The sequence below is a fragment of the Macrobrachium rosenbergii genome, chromosome 22 (genome assembly GCF_040412425.1).
Source record: "Macrobrachium rosenbergii isolate ZJJX-2024 chromosome 22, ASM4041242v1, whole genome shotgun sequence".
Lineage (NCBI taxonomy): Eukaryota > Metazoa > Arthropoda > Malacostraca > Decapoda > Palaemonidae > Macrobrachium > Macrobrachium rosenbergii.
In genome coordinates this window covers 19,545,575-19,555,832 of record NC_089762.1, presented here as the reverse complement: position 1 = coordinate 19,555,832, position 10,258 = coordinate 19,545,575, and the positions used below count along the sequence as shown (strand labels likewise).

General features: G+C 35.4%; 1 long non-coding RNA gene across 1 annotated transcript in view; it reads left to right on the top strand.

The window, feature by feature from the left end:
• The first annotated feature begins 4,190 nt into the window (after positions 1–4,190).
• The window catches only part of LOC136850610 (uncharacterized), a 284,569-nt gene continuing 278,501 nt past the window's right edge, over positions 4,191–10,258 (top strand). The window contains exon 1 of the long non-coding RNA XR_010856666.1: positions 4,191–4,840. This is a non-coding gene — a long non-coding RNA (uncharacterized lncRNA). The remainder of the gene's footprint in view (positions 4,841–10,258) is intronic.

The following is a 10,258-nucleotide window of genomic DNA, read 5'->3' as shown; positions in this document are numbered from 1 at the left end:
AGCATTATTTGCAGGTACTTTCTTTTTTTGGACTTTCTTTGAAACAATCTATACTATTTCTTTTTTCTTGCATACCAGTTTTCCCCAACTTCCCGACTCAGCAACCAAAGACAACATTTCATTCGAATTATCCCTTCTGAGTGAATAACAGAAAATCATCAGAAATAAATTTCAGGATTAAGAAAAAATTATTCACGTTCCTTTCCGATTTCAGTATTTTAGTCGACAGACAGTTTCCTCACTCATCAGAAACATCGTCAGGGCTAAATTACAAATTGACATACACATGTATCAATTTGTAATTTAGTCCTAAAGACGTCTCCGATGAGTGGGGAGCTTGCCCACTGCAGTTGCCTCAGGTTCAACTTTTAGATAAGTAAATGGAAAGAAATTCTGTTCCAACGTGATTGTGTGTTGATTTTCTATCTTATTCTCGAATGAAATTCTATTGGGTCATTGCTGAGTCGGGAAGTTTGCTGGTATGCAAGCAGACAGGTAAGTAGTAGGTTCCAACTTCTTTTAGCCTTGTATGATTCAGTCTTGATAAAATTATTTGCAGCAGCACTATTTCTACAAATTAACGCCTTTGACTTCATATTTTAGACAGAAGTTTTGCATATCAGAAAAAATATGCTAAATTACAAAACACCATATAATTTGTATAATATATGACTGTCTCCGATGAGTGGGGAAACTATGTCAACTATAATAGTAAATATATAATTTTTCCTTATTCCTGAGAAGCTTGCTTTAGTAGTATGATTCAGTCTTGATAAAAGGCAGCATCTACAAATATACTTCAATAGGAATTATATGCCCAATATATAATATAATATGTTTGCATTATATATATATATAATATATATATATATATATATATATATATATATATATATATATATATATATATATATATATGTATGTATATATATATATATATATATATATATATATATATATATATATATATATATATATTATATATATATATATATATATATATATATAATGCAAATATACGTAGATAGCCATAAGGAAGGTGAATATGAATATTAAAGACCAGGTACCAAGCTCTTTCGTGCTTTGTGTACACTTCTTTGTGGTGCCTACAACGTGAAGTAAATTGGGACAACAAGGAAACAACATTAAAACAAAGATTGAAGCTCAAGCAGAACATCATTACTGTATATAAACAGCAGGTTTTTTAAAAATATTGTCATTACCATATTATAAAAAGTAAGAATAATTTACAAACACTCAAGAACTCAACCTGCAGTTCGTAGAACAAATAATGGCCGAAAGGTGAAATTGTATAAACAAGGTCATTATCTAATTTAAAAAGTCCAGAACTGAGATTCATAAATTGATTGTCAAATCAATAAGAGCAGATTCAGTTATATATCAGTTAACAATATTATTACAAAAAAAAAATTATCTCAGATGAGTTTTTCCAGTCTATACAGTGGTTAAAATCGTTCATATGTACAAATAAAGCACTTGTCAATTGACCTGTTTGTACTGCATAACGATGCTGTTTAATACGGTAAAACAGTTTGACCAAGTTGTTTACTATTACATCCAGCACAGGGAAATGTGTAATTGCAAGCGCTAATTTGTTTTGGGAAGTTAGAACAATAAAATTTTGAGCTGTCCCTGATTCCTTGAAAACACACTTATCCCCAAAGTTATCAGCATTTTTTTTAATAAAAGAAAGATTTACATTTTACGGCAATGTAAAAATATTTTCTCTCGTAAAAGGTCCCTTATTCTTATAATGAAAAAAATTATTTTAGCTTTCTGTAAAGATATGTCAATTAAAAACTTGGGTATTTTAGTATAATTCCTTCGTCATAAATTTTACAGAATTCTGTCTAAGAATACCGAACTGCATATCATTAAGGTCTTTAAAAACATGCTACAAATAACTGGTGTTAAGATTTTTTCAATAGCCTGGGTTTTGGGATGAAATTTCAAGCCCCATGCCAATAAATACACACAATCGTGGGGGTTATGTGTCAGTGCCTACTGTCTTTCTTCCAAATACTTATTAGTTATTTAGTTCCGAGAGACTTGACTTGACTAACTGGGAGATCAGTAAAATGTGTAAAATGTATGTTTGTAGAATGTAAGCAGTCAGAAATGTTCAAAGCACACTCATATATTCATGTGATTGCCAGTGAATAACCTTTGTCATATATTCTATATATTCAAAGCCCATCACTGATTTTACTTCCATGATTCTGTTTTAGCTCCAATTTTTTTTTTTTTTTTTTTACATGGGCCACTGAATCATATGCCTTGCTCACACATTGGTGACTCAAGGACGCGCAGTGCATAACTGCCGAAAATTTGCTAATTATGACGTCATTACGATGTAATTACGCCCAATTCGCCATGAATCGTTACCGCGTCGCCGAGTTTGGCGCCGTGCACCAAGTGATGGCAGATGAGGTTCAGTTGTTTAAAACATACGTGTCGTCAACTGTCATTTGTCGTCATGTCATTGGGCACTACGCAACACTGATGCAATGGCATTGCCACTGACGTAATGGCACCGCCACTGATGCAGTGGTGACATGCACCATCCATTTAAAACATCCTCCATCACTTGGTGCACTTGCCAAACTTGGCGATGCAGTAACGATTCATGGCTTTTGGTCGTAATTACAGTTTAATGACGTCGTAATTAGCAAAATTTCGCCAGTTACTGTACTCACTGTGCATCCTTGAATCGCAAATGTGTGACCTAGCAGCTGACAATTCTTTTTTCTGGCAGCCCCAGTCACGTGAATGATGGTGATGATCGCCAAAACCAGTTGTTACGGCATGCGCATCCCTGAATCGCCAATGTGTGAGTCTGGCATTAATGAAGTGGAACCTCCTTTCTTTCCTTTTATGAAATTGCCTCATTTTTTCCAAGTTCAACGACCAAGTTAAAGTAGGCTATATGTTACCTTCTCATTTTTTGTCTTATATTTTTCACAATATGCTATACAGGATTATAATGTGTATATATATATATATATATATATATATATATATATATATATATATATATATATATATATATATATATATATATATATATATATATATATATATATATATATATATTTATACAGGAAGACAGGACGGACTACCATCGCTAAGAGTGGATCTGTATGAAAAATTCATTGGTAAAAGTGTAAGCTTAAGAAAAAGAAAATAGAAATACAAATTTCATTTTTATATATATATATATATATATATATATATATATATATATATATATATATATATATAAACACATATATATAAAATAAATATATATATATATATATATATATATATATATATATATATATATATATACACTATATATACGGTGTCTTCATGTTCGTCTGCCTCTACCACTATCTCCGGAAATTATGCAAACTGTCTTGAGAGTCGTGGAGATGTTTTTGGAAAGAATACTTTGGGTCTGCTTTGTCTAATGACATCACTGACAACGACGAGAGATATGAGAAATAGAATAATTCTTGAACAATTTGGAAGGAGATGCTTCCTTCCGCTGTTACGGGATTGTAGAATACGTGTAAAAGCCAATGGGAATTAAAGGACATGTTAGAAATGCTGGAGTAATTTTCCTAACTCCATTCTTTGGAACAGTGTCTTTTGCGTCTCCTCCAAGGAACTCGCGAAATACTTAGTAAGAATTCTTCCCATGTTTCGGCAGAATTCCCCCTTGCCTTATTATATTACTTTATAGTGGGAGGGTAGTGCCGTCAGTGCACCTCACGAGGTGTACTGTAAGCATGTACCCACTTTTCATTACTTCACCTCTATATTTCTTGCTGTCCAGTCACTCCAGTTCCCTCTTTTCATTGCTTTAAGCGCTGAATACAACAGACATCCGAGTTCGGGACTTTATAGTAAAATTTTCATAAATCCTATCCTGTTGTATTATAAAAATAATTGAAGTGGAAATTTAACAACCAGAGAAATCGCCTGATTTCTCTTATTATTATTATTATTATTATTATTATTATTATTATTATTATTATTATTATTAGCAAAGACATATTTAGTTATCCCGGAAACCCCAGAATTTCGTAGGGCCAGTGCACATCACGCTGTGCAATTCTGGCATTACCAGAGAGGTTTGCAGTGGCCCTTTGAATCTGGAATGTAGACTGTGTAGTCCCAACGCTAGTGAACTTTCATTGCCTAGACGCCTGAATGGCTGGAGGTACCTCAATGCTTGGTTTTTTACCCTACATTTCTTAATTCATATTCGTTACCATGTTGCAATAATTTAAAGCCATATACGTCTTGTTAAAACAGGTATGCGTTAGCCTAAAACCCCCAATTTTTTAACTGTTGTTGAAGTTCTCACAACATTCAAGGACGATTATGGCAGTAGCTAATCAGGATTGAAACGCTGCTTTTAAAAGACTAGATGACAACGCACCTGTTTCTGTCTGCTGCTAATTGACTTCTTGATACTAAAATTTATCAGATGTCAACATATATTAAGGGTTTCAATCGCTTGTTCATCTTGACATAGGAGTAAAATGCCTCTTGACCCCAACGTTCGCACGAGCTTGTTTTCCTTGCTCCTTTGATGTTAATAATATTGTATTCGTTTTCGGGAAGTCGTCCTGTTACTGTGTGCTCGTAATCTGCTGAAGTTAAAGTGTCTTTGAGGAAAATTTTCCATCAAAACCTGAATCATGTAAGCGTTACGATAGTGCCGAGAAAGCTAAATAGTTGTAATATAGTACTGTTGTCGCAAAGCCTTGTGATCACTAGTGGAGAAGTGATTGCAAGAGCAATTGAAGAATCCCTCAAACGTATTCATGTAAGTAATGGCTACAATAATTCAGATTGAATGTCTCTGTTTTAGTGATAATCTGGTTTGATAGAGCAGTTGGCATTCTAGGTAATATATTTTAAACTTACTACCTAGTTCTACCAAATTTTATGGATACCACAACTCGCGTAACAAACACGTGCGTAGGCCTACCCCAGACTAATGTTTCGGTAAATGTAGGCTTATACAAAAGGCTCTGTGACAAAAGTTTATAAGTAGATTTAATGACCTAGGTGCGTCAGCCAACCGTAAGTTAAGCAAAGCTGTTTCACATCAACCTCCTGATTGAATAATTTCTGGAACCTTTTTGGACATAGGCTAGTTTCTAAACACCAGCGGATTTCGGTGCTGTTTTTGTGAGGGAAAGGCTGGTTAATTTATGACTGATCAATTCCTGGCAAGCGCCAAATTCAGTAACACCAGTAGTCAGTTGATAGTTATAAAGATGTTCATCTTTACCGAATATGGGAGGCTTGATTTTAAGAAGCACGGCGAGTGCCATGGAGATGGTTGCACAAAGATATCGAGTGTTGATATAATTCCTTGACCAAAGAGTATAGAAAAGGGTTGTATAATACGGTGCAGTTGAGGTGAGTTTAGATATTTACCAGAATAACTGGTACATTTACCCTAGGGGATGAACTTAAAAACACAAACAAAAGACAGTAAATTTCTCTAATTATCTCTCAGCTGTATCATACACACCCATTTCTATAATGTTTAGAAAAAAAAAATTACACCAATAAACTATATCTGCGCGTGGCCGCCTCCTTTATATTTACTGTAAGCACAATCTTTAATGGTTAATGCATTAAGGCTTTGGGATTTTTATGTTGATTTGATGTTCACCACTGCTTGCTAAGTACTTGGTGTTCTGTAAGACACTCCCTTGCCCGCAGCTCTGTAAATAGAATTAAAACTTTAAATGTTATTATTGAACCTCTTAATTAAAATTTCATGAATGAATTGGGATTCTGAATTTAGTCTATATAAGGAAGCTCTGTTACATGATTTTAAAATTTGTTTCCATGTTGCAGATAAGACAAGTGTCTTTCTTACTTTCAATAATGCCAGTTGTAGAGTCAATGCTCTACATACAATGTCCACTGCTCACAAAACAGTTCCATGTATGGGGAAAAATCATTACAAGTTTTCCCCAAATTGAATTCAACATTTAAATTTTTTTTTTCTTTTTTCTGTTATTGAGACATCTCAAATGACTAGCATTCAGTTTCTCTGAGAAATTCAGTAACTATTAGGTAGTAAATTGGTGAAAAAAACAATCATTTTTGGTTTGGAAAGTCAAAACTATTGAGTGAAATGTGAAAATGTTCATTCACATGAATGCATCCAAACCTAACTTACCTGCCACTATAACATGGTGCTAGGTCATACCAGATTGGTATGGGAGAGCCAGAGGTTTTGTCATCTCCTTGACCTCCCCCCCCCCTTCACCAGATCTAGATCATCAAAAATCGATGTAATAAAGAATTCATGGTAACCTAATCCATCTTTGGTCATACACCTCCCCATCCCAACTTTGCCTGAGGTATCTCAGTCATTGAAATACAGAGATGCTTCTTAACCTAACCAAGCCTAGGATGCAGGCTCCTTCCTGTCTGGAGGAGGCTTTGCCCCTTTTGGAGCCTGTCTTGAATATTGTGAAATTATGTAAGAGGTGCGAGGACTGATGGTCACTAAAATTACAGATTGGGCTGGGCTGGCAAGTTGTTTGAATTAAAGTAGTATCTTTATGTGAATGGCCACTGCATTTATATTATTCTCATAGAGTAATATTTCTGGTTGGTAGACTTTGAGTCAACACAAAACCTATTTATTACCAAACAGACAAAAAATATACTGAAAAAAAATCATCCAATAGATTTATTAATCTTAAAAATCTATGAAATTAACGCCACCAAGCAAACAAATATGAAAGAGATCATATTGACATGAAAGTAATTGTGTTAAGTAACACATTTGATGAAGCATTCATCTTTGGCTAAGATTAATACTATCACTATTTAGAGGATAGATAGAGTATGGAGCAACTTGAAAAATGCTCCATAAGGTACATTCTCTTCATCTTACAGACATTGTGGAACAGTGACTATGCATTTGCTATGAATATAACAAGGCAGAAAAATTATTGCTGAAGTGTAAGGGAAAGAGACAGGTAATTGGAGTGAGACTGATGTGTTTTGACCAGGCTAGAGGACGGAAAACTAGTGACAGATAGATAGGATAGTTGACCGGGCATGCAGATGGAAAACTAATTGCAGGTAAATCTAATGGCAGGTAGGGTAAGCACATGACTAAGGGTATTTTTGGGATCGCTTTTGAAGCTGGCATCGCAACGAGATTTTGCATTGAAGTTTGCAGAGCTTTACATTAGAAACCAAAATCAAGACAAATTTAAGTAATTATTGGCTGCTTGTAAAAAATTTGTTCCTGTAAATAGAACTCTTGAGTTACTAACATCCAAAGAGCCACACTAAACTTTGGTAGCACACAAGGCCTTTAAAAAAATAAGATAAGGAATGTACAGTATATATATTAGGTTGGGGCTTTCTTGTCCAGGTGGAACCCTGTGTTTTAGGTTTTGGTAGACTGCATCCTGTATTTCACATATAATTGACAGCACTAGATAATTTATAGAACTATAGGTCGCATTAAGTAGGCAGTTACAGGAAGGTTGGAGGGGGGAGGAATTCCTAGCTTTGTAGCTGATTTAACTGTCAGGTTAGGTTATGGTGTAATTATGTAATTTAACTTGCCATGCATACTTCATATTTTGTTGTTTGATTACTGTATTACTGATTACGAACATGAATGCTATAGTTTTCCAGTTGCTTATATTATGATTTATCTATTTTTGATTATGCAAGTAACTTATTTTCCCATACCTGGAATTCCTAGTTTCCCAATGATGTCCCCATAATTGGTAGACATATGGGTATCAAAAATGCATTAAAATGGTCATTTGCACCAACAGTTATGGTAAAAAGTGTATTAAACACTAGATAAACAGTAGGAAAAATATATTGTTCATTTGGCTAAAAATTAATTTACTGTAGCCCCCTCCCCCACTTACATGGGGTCAGACATCTGCAGTTTCACTCAATGATTTACAGTATATCAATTAAAAAATCTAAATAATGGAAAATATCTGAATTAAAGTGAAAGCTTACCAAGTTCCATTTGCCCAACAAATGAGCACGGACTGCAACAGGAAAACTGTTGTTCCTCACACCTTACAATATGACTTCCCTCCCTTTGTTCCCATGCCCATACTTGCCCATTTCCTCTTGGAAACATCCAGTCTGCCCTTTGTGTTTTTTGTTTGTGTTCATTGCCATGGCTTATCAATACAATGAACTTGTACTAGAAAGGATGTATTTGCTGTAATATGGCCCAAAAGCAAAAAGAGCATCAATGATAGCATGGCTTTGAAGCCTAAGAGAAAGTGTGAATTGTTTCCAGTGAGTGAAAAGTAAACATTTCTTGATATAACTGAACCAGAAAATAATTGTATAGGAGGTTGCCAGGCCACTTGGCAAGAGCAAGTGTGATTTGTGTAGTGCCAAGATGGCATGGAAAAATTTCATGCTGCACTTGCTGTTGTACCATAGCTACAGAAGTGATGTCAACTGTGTATAACAAGGATTTAATGAGGGTATAAAAGTCACTTAATATTTAGTTGAAGAATTTAATGTGCATCATCCAGCTGAGGCAGAGGTGACCACCAAGCTATGAGTTGCGAGACAGAGAGAAAGATAACATTCTTTGTAATGCTGCATGATATTGTAAAATTGTCAATATTAGTTATATACAGTTATCAAATGAAACTGCAACATATACATTGTGCATTCACATGAAAATCATGTTACAGTATGTAGTATATGGGGTCTTTGCATGGTTCATTATTATCCATGGCTCCTTGTTTCTATGGTAGTATCTGGAACATATATACCATGATTAGAAGGTACTACCGTATATAATCAAAATTTTTTGGATGATGTTACAAGTAAGTAGTTAATGTTTTTAGACATTTAATATTTCTCAGATAACTTCCATGATCTTTTTGTACTTTGGATTTCCACATTCGTTATTGGTAATGCAGAAGTATAGAATATCCATCCTGCCAGGTCATGTCCATAGATTTCAAATTGAATAGTGGGGACACCATTGTTAAGGTTCACAAGAAGACCAAGCATGATGCATGTGGTTTTTTCATAACACTATTTTAGGGCACTTATTATTTTGTGGAATGCATTTGGTAAATCTTCATGCAAAATCTTTGGTATTTCCCCTTATTTTGAATGTTTTTTTATGATGGAAAGCTTGCCAGTTTACATTCACCAAAACTTCGATGGATAACCTACTAAACCCTCTGGATACTGGCAAACCACAGCTTTCCACATCCCAAGATTTCAGTAGGTAATTTGCAGCCTCCTTCCCCCTTGTGAGGTAGGATGCTCCCCTAGTTTGTTAGGTTGTATTCTATCCTGGTAATTATCACCACCATACTTTTTCCTGAAAGGTTAAGGGGACCTGGCTGGCCAAATGGGACCCAGCATCCTGTAATATTGTACTTTAGGGAAGTATTACTGTACTGCCACTTTTTTTCAGTAGTAGATAAGAAGGCCATATAGGCAACCCCCTTAGGCAGGTGGGACTTCTAGAGCAGTGGATTGTTGATGTTATTTTTTCCAGAGGAGAACTGATGACAGCTCTCTTGTCAGTGGTCTGAAGACCAAACGGAGGAGAGAGCCAGAAGGACAGAGATGGAGAGAGCCAGGACAAAGAGGGTTGTCATCAGTTCTCCCTGGGATTATCTTTGTGGATTTCTTATGAGCATTCCTTTCTCTTGTAGAAGAGATGCTGCTCTTTGATCCCTTCACTGGGAGAAACTGTCAGTTTAGTCTTTTGTTCGGGAATGATCATCAGCAAGACTTCCAAGGGAAGTTCAGGTCAGTTCTCTTTATGTTTTACCAATTTATTGGCAGTTAGCTCTTTCACTGCATCCTTTGAGATTATAGTAGAAGAGAGGTTTTTGATGGCTGGCTTGGAGAAGTGCAAGTGCATTATGTACCCCTTCCTTCTATGGTAATGACCTTTTTAGTTTTCTGTAAAAGAAAACTATTGAGATGGCTTTGTCTGTCCATCCGCATTTTTTCCATCTGCCCTCAGATCGTAAAAACTACTGAGGCTAGAGGGCTGCAAATTGGTGTGTTGATCATCCACCCTCCAATCATCAAACATATCAAATTGTGGCCTTCTAGCCTCAGCAGTTTTTATTTTATTTAAGGTTAAAGTTAGCCATAATTGTACGTCTGGCACCGCTATAGGTGCCAACAACACAGGCCACCACCTTGCCGTGGCTGAAAGTTTCATGGGCCATGG